Source organism: Muntiacus reevesi, chromosome 12 (genome assembly GCF_963930625.1).
Source record: "Muntiacus reevesi chromosome 12, mMunRee1.1, whole genome shotgun sequence".
NCBI classification, from domain to species: domain Eukaryota; kingdom Metazoa; phylum Chordata; class Mammalia; order Artiodactyla; family Cervidae; genus Muntiacus; species Muntiacus reevesi.
Genome location: NC_089260.1, coordinates 74,082,953 through 74,099,977, shown reverse-complemented (window position 1 = coordinate 74,099,977; position 17,025 = coordinate 74,082,953).

Genomic DNA, 17,025 nt, shown 5'->3' with positions numbered 1-17,025 from the left:
TGAACAGCCGGTGTTACCTGCCTGCTTCCCCTCCCCCCTCACCTGTCCTCAGCGCCTGCCCGTGCGGTGGACGTTGTTGTCCTTGCATCGTCACTGAACACACAGAGGCCGTAGGTCAGGGGAGGAGTCGACCCATGGTCTGTGCCTCTTGGTACTTGGCCTTGTTGGAGGAAGTGCCTGGTTTGGCCCCGGGGCCCTTTAACTCAGGCTCCTGGGCTCGGATCTGGGATAACTTCCCTAAGGATGTGTGTGCTGGTCACTCTCCAGACCTGGTCTCTGCCTACCCCTTTCCTGCTCTGTGCCCCGGGAGGCTGACCCTGTGAACTTCATCACCCAGGCTCCGTCTGGCTTCTCACTGGAGCTGGTCAAGAGGAGACACTGCTAGGAGACAGAAGCTGGAGAAGAGAGATATTAGCATATAAGCTGACCTTGGCCCCTCCCTGCCTTGACGTGGAACAGGAGTGGCCTGTCTTTCTCTGGGTTTGGTAACACACCTCACGTCCTTTCTCCCAGGCTGTGCTGGGCCCCAGAGAGGCAAAGGTTTCCCATGGTTCTCAGACCTCTGGCGCCTCACCCTCCCTTCTTGTCCCCTTGACTCTGCTGTCATCTCTACTGAAGTTCTCTTCACTACACCCCTTCAGAGGAAACCCTCTGCACACCCCATCGTCTCCTGCTGGAGCCCCGAGAGAAGTTAGGTCTGGGAACTGTGAGGTGGCTGCCCACCTTGGGTGATGGAAAGTCTGCAGGGAGTTGGGGGTGCAGGGCTGTTCCAACCTCTGCAAAAGGACAACATGCTTTATGAGCCTTTGATAGGATCAGTGGAGTCTGGTTCCCTGGAAGTGAGAGGGAGAAGCAGGGTATCAAAGTCATTATGATTTTCTGGGGACACTACAGGTTTTAACATTGTGTCCCTGCCTTCTCGGGTCCCCCAGTCCCAGGTAGATGGGGACAGGTGGTCACCCCCAGAGTGAAGTTACCCCTCTTTTGCTGTGCATGACTCTCACTGCCCTTGCTGCTCAGGGATGCTGCAAGAAAAATAGTGAATAGCCTTTGGCTCAACCAGCCTCACAGGCCTACAAGAGTTAAACCATCTTGGTTCCTCTTTAGTTGTTACTCCCAGCAAACACTTGTAGCTGGACTTGTCCTTCGCAAAGCTAGTTACTCTCATTCCATACACATCGTGCTCTGTACCTGGCATTCTTCTCCTCCTACGTTCTCTCGTAACATTCTGTGTTTCAGAAAGAAGGTCACAGGCCGGTAACTTCAGGGACACCAGACCCGTTGTTGAGTTGCCTGATGTCAGCTGCGGCCGTTTTGAAATTTTCAAAAGAAAAAAAAAGCGCAAGACCTACATGAGGATGTAAAACGTCCCCCCGTTCCCGAGAAAGGGGGCGGGGCACAGTTCTTGAGGTGCTAGCCTGCTGTGTTTCCCTTTTGCCTGGCAAAAATAAAGCCACTCTTTCCTATTTCCTCTAGACTCTGTCTCCATGTTTCTACTTGGCATCAGTGGACAGGGAGCCAAGGTTCTAGCAACAGGGCGATGGCTAAACTCACGCCCAGGAGGCTGGTCTTGGCTCCACGGAGGAGATGAGAGCATCTCAACCTGCAGAGACGGAGGCCCAGAGGGAAAGGGGCAGGAGTCCACCCTGTCATCCTGCCTCCCCGCGGACCCCACAGCCTGGAAGTGCCACTTCCTCCCTTCTCTTTGAGGCATGGCTGGGTCTAACTGCTTGGCAGATTGTACCCCAGGGCCTGGCACAATGACCGAGTATTTAGTAATAATTAAAAGACAATGAAAAAAAAAAAAAAAAAAGACAATGAGATAAGCGCTCCTCCTCTGCAATCTCTCTGGAGGGTCTGTACTTCCCTAGGCACACTTAATTGCTGTAAGGACACTGTTGACTTACAAGTCACCGCCTCTTACAGCCTTGACAGGGAAGGATGAGCAGAGGTATGTGCTGGGTCCGTGATGCCAGGCAAGGGATGGGGCTACATCACCCTCGTTTACACACTGTTCCCTCACCCCATGGATGATCAGCCTAGTGCTCTCCCTCACTGGCTCAGCAAACAACCCACTGAGTGCTCACTCTGCGCCAGGCCTCCTCGGGAGGTGGGCAGATGGCAATGAACCAGACCAGTGACACAGAGCGGTAAGTGGTTTCAGGGCTTGCTGTGGGCAAGTCACCCTTCTAGTGTTTCTAGGCAGACCAGGGCAATCAAAACAGTGTCAGGTGGAGAGAGCCCTCCTCGAGGTCCATACCCTGAGCCCCGAGGGTGACTTTGAGGCATTTGTGAAACTCTGATCCCACCCATCACTGTTATGTCAAATCTCAGAAGGCAGCCAGTGATCATTGTCTGCTCTGAATCAAAGCAGAGCCTCTCAGCACCTTCTCTGGTTGATGACTAGGCCCCACCAGCAGGCTGCTGTTGTCCGAAGCCCTGAGAAGCCAGGAACAGGTTCTGGGCAGAGAAAGGCCACTGTCTGAATTATTTGCCACAGACTATACAACCCTGCAGATGACACCACCCTTATGGCAGAAAGTGAAGAGGAACTAAAAAGCCTCTTGATGAAAGTGAAAGAGGAGAGTGAAAAAGTTGGCTTAAAGCTCAACATTCAGAAAACTAAGATTATGGCATCTGGTCCCATCACTTCATGGGAAATAGATGGGGAAACAGTGGAAACAGTGTCAGATTTTTTTTTGGGGGGGGCTCCAAAATCACTGCAGATGGTGATTGCAGCCATGAAATTAAAAGACGCTTACTCCTTGGAAGGAAAGTTATGACGAAACTAGATGGCATATTAAAAAGCAGAGACATTACTTTGCCAACAAAGGTCCATCTAGTCAAGGCTATGGTTTTTCCAGTGGTCTTATATGGATGTGAGAGTTGGACTGTGAAGAAAGCTGAGTGCTGAAAAATTGATGCTTTTGAACTGTGTTGTAGGAGAAGACTCTTGAGAGTCCCTTGGACTGCAAGGAGATCCAACCAGTCCATCCTAAAGGAGATCAGTCCTGGGTGTTCATTGGAAGGACTGATGCTGAAGCTGAAACTCCAGTACTTTGGCCACCTCATGCAAAGAGTTGACTCATTGGAAAAGACCCTGGTGCTGGGAGGGATTGGGGGCAGGAGGAGAAGGGGACAACAGAGGATGAGTTGGTTGGATGGCATCACTGACTCAATGGACATGAGTTTGAGTAAACTCCGGGAGTTTGTGATGGACAGAAAGGCCTGGCGTGCTGCGATTCATGGGGTCGCAAAGAGTTGGACATGACTGAGTGACTGAACTGAACTGAAACGACCCTGCAAGTCCTGCCCAGCCTCCAACACACTCCTCCTGGCTCCCTGCCCTCCAGCTACAATCGTTTTCTTCCTGGTATCCTTAGGTCACCTTGTGTTCTCCCAACTCAGGGCCTGGGCCCTGCTCTTAGGTCTGCATGGAGGGTGCCCCCTCTTGGGGCCTGGCCAATCCCTACTCACCCTCTGGGTCTCAGAGGCGGCTTTCTTGGCCATGCCCCCCAGGTCCCCTCATTGTAAACTCTAGTTTTCTCTTGTACCATCTCCTGATGCCCCAGACCTCTTTCATGTGTGCATGCTTTCTCCCTCAGTCCTGTCTGACTCTTTGTGGCCCCATGGACCATAGCCCACCAGGCTTCTCTGTTCACGTGATTCTCCAGGCAAGAATACTGGAGTCGGTTGCCATGCCCTCCTCCAGGGGATCTTCCTGACCCAGGGATCAGACTCGTGTCTTCTGCATCTCTTGCGTTGGCAGGCAGATGTTCTCATTCACAGCACTTGTGACAACTTGTTAGAAGACAGTAACCAAAGAATTGGACACCTGCATATGTCTCCCAACTCTGAGAGCAGAATCTGTAACATTGTCATTGCTGTGTCCTCAGGGTACTTATCAAACAGCAGGCACTCAATAAGTGCTTGCTGATTTAAATCAATAAAGTATGACTTCCTGTTTTACATCACGGATGCAGTGGCTCTGAGGATATAAGTGTATTTCCTCCACTTTTCTTCCTGCTCTGTCTCATTTCAACGCTGTTTCTCCTTCCTGCTTATTTTGGCTTCTGCTTTTTATGTTATAGACTTTCCCTCATATTTCTGGTATTCTTCAGCTGGCCGTTATGTTTAAGAGTGGGGAACAATGAAGTGGATGGGGTCTATGAGCACAGGGTGGGACTTACTGACTGTGAACCTCAATGTAGGGTGATCAAACAAGGTATTTTGGGGAAGAGCCCCTGATGGTGGGCAGAGGTTTGCAAAGAGCACTCTTTCCAACTCCTGTCTGAAGGACTGAGGTTAGAGGCTGCCAGTGGTTAGAAGCCGAGAAAGAAAAGGAATTGGAATGTCTCATTGTTCAATGTGCACGTGACCATTTAATGCCCTGGTTTTCTACATTAATACTTCTGTCCCTAAGTATCCAAGGATCTTCTAGGTTAGACATGCTCTGTTTTAGTCACTGCAGTGAGTAAATTTCCAGTCTTCTGCCAGGATAGGGGAGGGGAAGCCCTGAAGGGAGGTAGGGCCAAAGGGGTTTCTCAGGATGTTTCTAAATCACTATCATTGAGTCCTTCTCTTTCTAAGCTCCCGCCTCACCGTCCACCTCTGCAGGTACCTGGCACGTTGATTGCTGAGCCTTCTGAGGACACGGTACCTCCAACTTGTGTCTGTTGGCTTTCCCATTGCCCAGTTAGTTCTTGGATTTCTCAGAGAGGCTGAGCTACGTACGAAAACCCCATCTGCTTTTCCCTTGCTGTCCACCACTATTTTCTTCCTGTCCTTCTAGATGCAGAGATGAAAAATTCTCTTCCCTGCAGTTTTCGTGAAGACTTAGGAGAAAATGGAAACAGATATATTTGCACCATATGGCATCTTTAGGGCAGACAGAACGTTTCAGGTCCAAGACCCTCAGAAGACACGTCTGTTGCCCATCTCTGCCCACAGGTCGCTGTGTGACTTGGTCTCCAGGCAGTCTCTGCTCTCTTTGTCCTGAAGAGGACACTGAGCTTCTCATAAATCTGTGTTGATACAGGTCGTGACCCTGGGTGGGAACGAAGACCATGGAAGCTTGTGGAGGAAGAGAACAGCCAACGGAGGGGCTTTAAAAATGTGTCAAAGAGAGAAAAACAACAGGGACAGTTTGTGCCTGAGGGTTGGAGTTGTCCTGGAGTACTAAAGCCAGTGATATGGTGTCAGCACACACAATGAGTAAAGCTTTCTGAATAAAAGCCTCCTTATGAGGCTAAGTTCAGCGACGGCCAATCTGAGAGACCTTGAACTCTGCAGAAGCCAGGCTGCCCAAAGCTCAGGATGAACCAGTCTGTGTGTGAAAACTTAGAAGTGGTCAGCTCATCTGAGGACTTTTCTGGACCATCTAGGTCAGTGGCTCTCGACTGGGGCTGGTTTAACCTTCGAGGGGTGTTTGGCTAAGTTTGGAGACAGATTTTGTCGCCGCAGCTCCTGGGGGGTGGGAGTGCTACTGGAATCTAGTGGGTAGAGGCCAGGGATGCAGCTAAACACCCTACTATGTGCAGGACAGACCACCCCCCTTGCCCCACCAAAAAAGAAAAAGAATTTCATATGAAACATCAGTAATGCTGTATGTGGAACCCTGCTCTGGAAGACACCTAGTAGCATCTATTGCAATGAGGTATTTGACGTTCCAGTTGAGATACGGGAATATCTCGACTCCAGACTTGGAGGCTTGTTGAGGTTCATACCTTCAACCCTGGAGACAAGGAAACGAGCTGAGGAAAGCAGGTTCCTCCTGGGCTCCTGTCGCTCAGGGCTTCGGGCCCAGGCCTTTGGTACCCAGACCTGACTGCAGAGATGCGGGGTGGGCTGTACTCGTGCCCTGCCGTGAAGATGCTGCTGCTGGGGAGATACATGGCAGGCAACCTGGTAACTGAAACCATGTGTGGAGGGAGGGGGTTTCCCTTGAGACCGGCGAACCATAATTTTAATTTTTTGAATAGACAATTCATTTACATAGTTCAAAATTCAAGAAGCACAAAAGAGGACTCAGTGAAAAGTTTCTTTCTCACTCCTGTCCCCATCTATCTAGTCCCCGGCCACACAGACAACCAATTTAGCCTATTTTTTTTTTTTTTTTAAATATATACACCGTTCTAAAGATAAGGCATTTAAATTTTCTTAGGAAAAAAAACTTCTTATGTGTGTGTGTGTGTGTGTTTTATAATGAACATGTATTGCTTGTTTAATGAGGATAAGCAAACAGAACCCAAGAGAATAAAATTATCCATAATCCTACCCCAGGAAAAAGTCACCATGCATTTTTTGGTGTGTAACTGGATGCATTTTTCCATTCAAAATCTACGAAGAACTCTCTCTACATGTGGATAGGAAAATAACTTTGGTGCAACAGTAATTTAAAACTTTATAAAAATAATAGTACTAAATAATATAAAAACAACTTCCCAACTTGCCTCATTCTGTATGACACTCTGGGTCCATCCACATCTCTGCAAATGACCCGATTTTGTTCTTTATGGGTAATATTCCATTGTATATATGTGCTAAGTCACTTCAGTCTTATCTGACTCTTTGCAACCCCATGGACTATAATCCACCAAGTTCCTCTGTCCATAGGATTCTCCAGACAAGAATACTGGAGTGAGTTGCATGCCCTCCTCTGGCAACCCACTCCAGTACTCTTGCCTGGAAAATCCCATGGATGGAGGAGCCTGGTAGGCTACAATCCGTGGGGTTGCAGAGTCGGACATGACTGAGCGACTTCACCTTCCTTCCCTCTGTATATATGTACCACATCTTTATCTATTCCTCTGTTGGACATTTAGTTTGTTTCTATGTTCTGGCTACTGTAGATAATGCTGCAATGAACCTGATGTATTATACACTATTGATACTATGTATAAAATAGATAACTGAGAACCTTCTGTATAGCAAAAAGCATTTCTAATTGAACTTAAAGTAAAATATGAATTGTTACAGAAAAAAATAAACTAAAAGCAAAATGTGATTGTTACAGAACAAAAAAATTAAAGGCAACTTTCCAAAAGCAAAATAGGAAACTCATAAGCTGAACAGTAAGAGAAACTTGACTAAAAAGATTAAAAATTTGAATAACAATAAGCACTACAGAGTCAAAAGACATAATAGCCTGAGGCAGTGTTTATCTTTATAATACCAATTTAATGGCTAGGAGTCTTATGTAACCCATATGAAAGATAAAAATTAGCATTTTTAATATTCAAGTAGCACACTTTTCTGTCCTACTCAGGAAGGCCTCCAGCACACCAAGCTTATTAGATTTTTTCCTAAATTTTCTTTTAGGAGTTTTATTATGCACATTTGTTATTACTTAAATCTTTACATTTTTACGTTCATTTTTCACATATGTACACTTCAATTTTTAATCCACCTGGTGCTCAGTTTTGCATGTGGTATGACTTGGGGGTCTGGCTTCGTTCTCTCCCAAATAAGGAGCCAATTACACCCATAACATTCACAACCTAGACAGTTATTTTCCCATTGAATTGAAATATAGTCTTTATCATGGAGTGAGCTCTCCAAGGTATGCAAATCAGATCATAATTTTTAAAAACACAATCATGATTCTCATACAGATGTAGAGATAAAACATTAAATATTTTGCTTAACTGAATAATGAGAAAACTGGTGAGGTGGCACAACCAGTTCAAAGGAGAATTCAAAGAACACATTTATAGATCTGAAATACTGAAATGGATGTGCCAAAGGAGTTGAAATGGATTCGTCTGATGCTGGAGGGGGTGGAGGGTTCATCGCATTTCCCTGCAAGAATGATTTTGCACTGTTATCAGTTATCTCCAGCTTCCAGAGTTGTCATGTAACTTCCATAAATTCAGAATCACTTGAGGGAGAGAGTACTATAGATACACCATCATTTTGCATTGAAGTATACATTTCCCACATGTTTAATCAAAGTTAAAAAATTATTCTTGATCACGGAGTAAGGCTGGTCTCATTAATTTGGGCCTGGTTATATACATAGGTACACCTAGTCTGTTAATTTACCATATAGGCCCTAAGCTTGCTTTGCTGGAAGTTTTCATAAGGAATCTGGGATTAGACTTTTAACTAAGGAGTCCACAGAACTTTGAAGAATGGAAACGCAGTTTGGAGAACAAAAATGCCTTCAACACTGTGCTTTGGGACAAACTACTCTTCCTTGCAAAATAGAAGCATGTGCATAGTTATGCATGTGCAACCACTCTCCCAAGTAAAGTATCAAACACTTATCTGATAAATTATCGTGCTAACTATATTACCTATTTAAGTAGAATTCTACAGAAAACTTGGGGGTAAATGAGAACTACGTGTTGCACACCAGTGTTTGAGCCTGTCAGAGCTCATGGAAACACCCAACAGCTAAATAGACACACACGTCCCTCATACAACATCTCCGTGGCAAACAAGCCTGTTCTTAACAGGCCCAAAGATGCAGCCTCGCGGTAGTGTGCAAAAACAAGAAGCAAAGTCACATAACCTTAAAGTCAGGCTCTGTGATCTGGGTTTCGGAATTCTATTTCACCTAGAACTTCTCTAGGCATCCAATGAGTATCAGTAACTCAGCTTAACATCAGTCCAAGGGTTTAAGTTATCTAAAGATCTTGGAAATTTGTCTTCAAGCTGACAAACTACAAAACAGATACAAGTCCATCACAAGAATAATTTAGATAAATACAAATTTATTTTTCATAATATTGAACATGTAGGAGTGATGTGAGCTCCTTTGATCTGTAAACCTGAAACAGCTTTGGAAGAACATCCCCCGGTAGAATAAAAACATATGCTTGTATTATACTTAACATCGGCAGGAGACTTCACACTGACAAATCGGAGAAGAAAAAGCTCAGTTTTCGTTGAACTAAAAATATTAATCTTAGTTGCCAAAAGATATATGCTAAATTCTGTGAGCCTGAACTCTTAAAATATTTGAGTTGGCTTTTTAAAAATAGCAATGTTGAGATAAAACTGAATTTTATGGTATGCATAAGTGTAAAACTCAATTTGGAGGATGTATTTTTATAAGTTGTACCAAAAAAGTCACTGCAGTTTTAGAATGCTTCCATCACCCTCAAAAGTAGTCACTCCCATCAGCCCTAGACAACCATTAATCTTCTTTGTCTCCAGTGATTTGCCCATAGTGGACAGCTTGTATTACTAGGAACATACAACGTGCTATCTTGTATGTCTGACTTCTCTTATTGGGCATAGTGTTTTTTAGGTTTATCAGTGTTCGAGATGATGTACTTCATTCCTTTTTATTGCTTACTGGAATTCCAGTGTGTGGATGGAGACCACACTTTGTATTATATATTCCATATCCATCAGGTGATGGACATCTGGGTTGTTTCAGTTTTGGGGTTATTCAGATTTATTGTTGTTATGAATGGGCTTTATTCATTTCTAGCTTTTATTGTTAGAGAAAAGCTTTGCTAATGTATATCTGGATACTCTTTGCCCTAAGGAATTGAAAGTCTGAATTTTTTACTTGTTTTTTTTTTTTTTTTTTTTTTTACTTAAGTGTCTAAGATTTCCTGGATTTATTGCTATGCAATTATAGCATCTGTAAATAAAGATGCCTCCTTTAAAGTTTTTTTTTTTTTATGTGGACCATTCTTAAAGTTTTTATTGAACTTGTTACAATGTTGCTTCTGTTTTTTACTTTTAAAAAAAATTTTTTAGTTGTTAGGTTTATGGGATCTCAGCTTGCTAACTAGGCATTGAACCTGTACTTCCTGCATTGGAAGGTGAAATTTTAACCACTGGACCACCAGGGAAGTCCCAGATGTCTTTTTTCAAATTCTTGTCCTAGGCATTTACTTTGCATATCTTATTATGCTTGTTAATAGTTCTGAAAATTAATAGTTTTTGATAGACAATCTTTATAATATCTAATAACAAACACTACATGGGGAAATGCTCTAGATTTTAATGAAAATCCTTTAATAGGTAGTAATTTCTATTTAATCCTATTTCACACAATTTTTATTAGGAACTAATGAACTGTATGAAAATGCCAATTTGGTAGCCATTGATACAATTATTTAACCTCCATGTAATTTATTACCTTCACAGGCTAGAGTACCTGAGGTTGAATTCTGTCTGTTCTCTCAGACTAAAACTGACTTGGTCACTGTCTACTGATGCTGGAGACTGGGTTCCATGGAAACAGCTTCTTAGATGGAGAACTGTGTGCAGAAACAGCAGAGGGAGAGAAGGAAGCAGGGTTGGATAGAAAGGGATGTTGAACTGCTAACCCTACAGGGGTTGCTGGGACTAACTGATGGGTTGAGAGGTCTTAGATTGAGCCAAGGTGGTTGGGGCTACACCCACCAAGAAGGGGGTTATAGCCTTGGGCTTTGGGGAGTCACTCTGTCTAGTCAAGGTCAATGCCCAGGGAAGGTCTCAGCTGAGAGCTATCAGCCACCGACACTCCCATCTGCTGGGAGTTATTCCATCAACAAAGGTGGTACGTATATACTCTCATGTGTGAAGCAGAGAGCTAGTGGGAAGTTGTCACATGACTCAGGGAGCCGCTCCCTTTAGTGCTGGGAGCACGAAAGCACAGCCTGGTGCTCTGTGATCATCTAGAGGAGTGGGATGGGGGAGGGGGGAGGCTCAGGAGGGAGGAGATGCGTGTATGATTGTGACTGATCAGCATTGTATAGCGGAAACCAAACACTGTAAAGCAATTTTCCTCCAATGAAAACAAACTTTAAAAGTGGTAGTGCGAGACTTGTGTGATGGAACTTATCATCTATGACAACTGGCGCATCAATGTGCAGAGAAGTTGCATGACTTTCATTTATATTCATAACACGTGTATATTTGGATTTAGTTTAGAATGATAGTGTTATTGTAGTTCTAGAAAATTAAATGGTGAATTTTCCATCTGTTTCTGGTACTTATAAAGTCCTCAATGATCTCACCTAGGAGGCGAGGACCCAGGAGCAGACCCTGGGACTCTGACTCTTGAAGGCAGGGTCAAGGAAGAAGATGCAGTGAAGGAGACGGAGAAGAGGCAGATGTGGGGGAGGAAGCCTGGAGAGTGGTGCTGAGTTCCTGAGGCTGCAGGGCAGCTGTCATTCAGATTTGCCTCTAAGATGCTTATTAGAAGGGGCTCTTTCCTCTCTAGCCCAGATGCTCCCTCCTAGGTGGGAAGAGTTCCCCCTTAATGTTAACTCCTGGCTTTGTGTTACCTCTTGATTCATTTTGCATCAGGAAGAGTGTAATCTGACCAGCTGGTAAGCTCAGGAAGAATAAACTGAGCACTCAAGCTCAGCCTTTCCTTTCCTCCTCTGGGTGCCAGCTGGCCAGAGAGAACACCATCCTCCCAGCTCCTTCAGGCCAAGCCTGGGCGCTGCATGTCTGGAATGAGGAGGGTGTGGTTGCTGACCTTGGTGCTCACTTAGCAAGCTATTTAGTTCTTACAAGGAGTTACAATACCCAAGCTCCACCTTTATCAGTAATAAAGCTAATACATTGGAGCTTCACCTGCCACTCCTTCATAGGTTCTCTGTGTTCTGAAACCCAGGGAGTGTGAGGGGGGCATTTATCTTGGCACCATCTAAAAATTTACCTTTCCTTCCCTACTCTTACTATGAAAATCAAATTTCAAGTTTTTGTCATAGGATCCAGGTCACTTTTTAGATTCCAAATGACTGTTATTAAAACTAGTCCATCTAACATTTGGAGAAGGAAATGGCAACCAATGGGTAGAGTTTAACTCAACTCAACTACCAAGATTTATCTAGATTTAACTTGTATATATGTGGAGTTAAAGTTTAGACATATACATGTTCACATTTAATCCTTGCAATATTACTGTGGTTTAGATGGGCTTCCCAGGTGGCTCAGTGTTAAAGAACCTGGCTTCCATTGCAGAAGACATGGGTTCAATCCTTGGGTGGGGAAGATCCCCTAGAGGAGGGCATGGCAACCCACTCCAGTATTCTTGCCTGGAAAATACCATGAACAGAGGAACCTGGCGGGCTACAGTCCATAGGGTCACAAAGAGTCAGATGCAACTGAGCACGCATGGATGCATGGTTCAGATGCTATGATTAATCGAACTATAGCAACATTTAACTGGCTTAATATATATAGTTTCAGTTCTTTTACACCATTATTCCCCCTTTTCGGGAGAAAGTTTACTGGGGAGTAAACGTCTAAGGCCATACATGTACAAACCTGAAGGTGACTTGCCTTCGTGTATGAACAGCCAGAGTTGAAAGCACCATCTGATGTCGCAGAAGAGCCCCTTATTAGGAAAGATGAACTAATTTAAACTCATTTAATAAAAAAAAGCCTTACTCTCCAACTGGGCTACAAAAAATTCAGACGCATTTTTCTTAACAAGAAACTCACAGAGTTGTTTATCCTTCTCTTCACCTTTCTGTTTTTGTTCCAGGGCAATGCAGAAAAACAGAAAGGTGCCATGGAGATACTGATTTCAGGCACAGAATGAAGTGGAATGAAGAGCTGTTTTGTATTTGGATAAATGATCCAAGTCACAATGGACAGAGATAATTTGACAATATGTTCAGTACCTAGTCTAATATATTCAAAGTTCCAAGAATACCTATTATACTCATATATGTGATTCCTTTTCCCCAAATCTTGCTGAAATGACCAGTCTAATAAAATATGACAATTACATAGTGCTAGTGTATTCTTGGAAAGAGTCCAATGGAAACAGCAGACATCGCTGCAGAATCAGTGCTGAAAAGGACTTGCTTTTTGTCTTCTCTTCCACATGGACTGAGATTCTTTACAGATTTTTGAAAGACAGTGTGAAAATAGATAATTAGCCTGAACAAAAAGCAAATAGTCTCCAGTGAAGTGGAGTTACTAGGGCAAATTGGAGAGAAGAAGAAACAAGCATCTGGGGTCAGGGCCTCACAGGAAAGAGTACAGCAGAAAGGGTAGTTGGGGTGAGTGTGTGAAGATTCTTCCGGTTGTGAGTGAAAAAAGTGTAGTGGTCCAGTTACCTATCGCTGGGTAAGAAACCATCCAAGTTCTTAGTGGCTCGAAACAATTTATTATGTCTCATGGTTCTGTGGGTTGATTGGACTCAGCTGAGTGGTCCTTGCTTGGGAGTGCACATGTGATAGTTCTTATATTTGTGTATTTGTAGTTGTGGTGGGTACGTGTGTTACTCAGGGTTCTCCAAAGAAAACGAGTCAATAGAATATATGCATATATAAGAGAGAGAGAGATTTAAGGAATTGGCTTATGTAGTTATGGAGGCTGGGAAGTCCAAAATCTGAAGGGTAGGCCTGCAGGCTGGAGACCTGGGGAGAACTGACGTGGTAGTTCAAGTCCAAATCCTGTCTCCTGGCTAAATTCCCTCTTGTTTGGTGGAGGTCGGTCTTTTGTTCTGTTTGGGCCTTCAGCTATTTAGATGAGACTCACTCACGTGATTGAGGACAATCTGATTTGCTCAAAATCCACCGTGTTAAATGTTATTCTCATCCCAAAACACTCTTCAGAGACATCCAAACATATGGAATAATGTTTGGCCAAATATCTGGGAGCGGTAGCTCAGCTAAGTTGACATGTAAAAATCAATCCCCTCAGGACAGGACAGCATCCTAGAAATTCAGGCAAGAACTGATATTGCAGTCTTGAGTCCAGTAGCTGGAAACTTGGGCAGAACTTCTATATTGCAGTCTGGAAGCAGAATTTCTTCCTTTTGGGAGACATCAACTTTGCTCTGAAGACCTTCAGCTGATTGAATAAAGCAGACAACAGGGCTTCATCCAAAGTCTTCTGATTTACATGTTAATCCCACTTAAAAATGGCTGGTGTTTGGCCAAACAACTAACTGGGTACCATAACTTAGCCAAGGTGCACATAAGATTTACCATCTGAAGTCATCTGAAGGATCCATTGAGCTGGATTTAAGGTGGTTCACCCATGTAGTTGGCCATGGATGCTGGGTTGGTGGGTACTGTATTACCCTTGAGATAGGCACACGGCCTCTTAATGGAGCTTGGACTTCTCACAATTTGGTGGCTGGGTTCCTAAAAAGAGTTTCCCAAGGGTGGGCAATCCAAGACACATTTCTTTCAAATAATGATTTCTCTAGATAAGATAAGTTATCCTTCTTTTCTTTACTTGGTTTGTCTGGAGCTGACATTGATGGAGTTCTTGCTCTTCCCTCTAGGTCCTAGTGCTGGAAACACCAGAGGACAACAATTTCTGAACACAGAACTGTTCTGTTTTGACGGGTTTCTTAGAACTGCAGGCAAGTGAGGGAGATCTTAATGCACAGCTGTGGTTTTCTTGTCTCCCAGAACTCATTCATAAGCTTGTCTGCTAGCTGGACCAGAATGGGCTGGAGGTGACTGCACGCTAAGACCCAATGAGTCTGCTTTTTCCCTCATAGGAGCCTTTGTCTAATAGAAATTATAGTATCCTTTTCTTAGTCAGGTTTATGCTAGTTATCCAGCCTCTAAAAAACTATCCAATATATTGTTTTGGTATTTCTATTACAGCAATTACATTTATTAAAAATTTAACCAGTCAATCCTAAAGGAAATCAACCCTGAATATTCATCAGAAGGACTGATGCTAAAGCTGAAACTCCAATATTTGGCCACCTGTTGTGAAGAGCCGACTCATTGGAAAAGACCCTGATGCTGGAAAAGAGTAAAAGCAAAAGGAGAAGCAGGCAACAGAGGAAGAGATGGTTGGATGGTATCACCGACTCACTGGATGTGAATATGAGCAAACTCCGGGAGATAGTGCAGGACAGGGAAGCCTGACATGTTGTAATCTATGGTGTCACAAAGAGTCAGACAGGACTTAGTGACTGAACAATGCAAGAAATCAGGATCATACTGCTAATTTTTGTGTTAGTTTTTGGGTGCAGGGAGGAACAGGGGATATTATGAAGGAGGAGCACAGAGGGCTTCCAAGGTATTGAAAATGTTTGATTAACTTGAATAGTAGATGTATATTCAAAGAAAGATAAGACAAATACTCCTAGGTTGTAAACACCTTTCTACATGCTCAATATCTTTTTAAACTGGTTTATAAAACACATCCACTTGCATTTTAAGAGAAACACGTGAAGCATGACAGAAAGTTTTTCTATGGTGGGTCAAGTTTTCTACCTCTTGCCGAATCATTCGTTTTTAACCTTTTGGCTAGAAAAGTGTCTGCTTCCACTAGGTTTACAAATTTGTCACAAAGTTGCAAGTATCATTTCTGTTAGATTTTTCAAACTGTCTTCACTTTGCAAAGTAATTTAATAAGCTCCCATAGAGTTGCAAATATAACCATAGATATAGAAATATGAGAATATCTTCCTTTTAAAATTGAGTTCCTCTATGCATGTATTCACATGTGCTTTGCATAAATGCCCAAATCAGATGATATATATCATATCGTGTGTTCTGGGCAGGGTAACAGTGTGAAGGGTTACCTTGGAAGGGAAAGCATCCCCAGAAGGTGACCACATGGCTGAGGCTTAGTTGGCATGGGGAAAAGTAGCAGGAGATATAGCTAGGGGAGCAAGGTAGGGGCCATTGTACCCAGAGCTCTGAAGGTAAGAATTTTGGATTTTACCATGGAGGTCACAGAAAAAAAATGTATCAATAAATACAAATATGCCTCATTATGTCTGATGGCTGTGTGACCCTGGCTGTGTGATGTAGAAGCATATAGCATTGATATAAATACTCTGCTGCTGCTAAGTCATGTCAGTCGTGTCCGACTCTGTGTGACCCCATAGACGGTAGCCCATCAGGCTTCCCCGTCCCTGGGATTCTCCAGGCAAGAACACTGGAGTGGGTTGCCATTTCCTCCTCCAGTACATGAAAGTGAAAAGGGAAAGTGAAGTTGCTCAGTCCTGTCCGACTCTTCGCAACCCCATGGACTGCAGCCCACCAGGCTCCTCCGTCCATGGGATTTCCCAGGCAGGAGTAAATGCTCTCCCACGTGTAAAATGCATAGCTAGTGGGAAGCTGCTGCGTAGCACAGGGGCTCAGCTCGGTGCTCTGTGATGGCCTGGAGGGGTGGGGTGAGGGAAGGCGGGAGGCGCTGTGTGCATACATATAACTGATTCATGTTGCCGTACAGCAAAAGCAAAAATATTGTAAAGCAGTTGTATTCCAAGAAAGATCCTATTAATGGACATTGTAGCTGGTCTTTGCTATCTTAAACATAGTGGGCTGAGTACCTGCAGATATTTTTGTGTTGTTTAGTTAAGTTGCGTTCGACTTTTTGCAACCCCATGGATCAACATGGAACAACACAGCTGACTCTCTTTTTTTTTTTTTTTTTTGCTACTGTTAAGGTTTCTCCTTTCACGAATTTGTTAGTGTTTGTGTTGTTTCTATTGAGACTTGCATTTATTTATTTGCATTTCCTATTATTTGGGGATTTTAAAGTTTAAGCTTTCCTTTCTTATATGTAGGTGCTTTTTAAGATTAGATATATTTGGCGCACAAACTTAAAATATGTTTGAGAGATCACTTTGTTTGAATTTCAACTGAAAATTAAGCATTTTAACATTAAAAAAATAACCCTCAGAGATTAGCATAATCAAAGACTTGAAAAGTACCTGGGATTCTAACCCTCATTGGGTGACACTGGACCAGATAATTCTCTGAGGTGGGGGTGGGGTGGGGTGGGGTGGGGGTGGGGGCGGGTCTTATGCCTCAGGAGTCATCTAGCTGCCTGGCCTCTACCCGCTAGCTGCTGCTAACTATCCTCCCCCTGAACCTGTTAACCAGGACTGTCTCTAGACGTTGCCAAGCGTTCAACACTAGACACCATAGGAGATGCTCATTTTCTCCCACTTGTATTGCCACCCAAGGGAGGGAACTAGCAGCGTCACCCTCAGATTACCAGGGGTTGTCCTACCCTTTTATTATCAGTGATGGGATCCTTCTTGAAGTCTGGCCAGCGAGTGATCCAAGTCTAGGGTTTAATTAGACCCTTGCCACACTGGCTTGCTTCACCAAAATCTATAAATGCCTC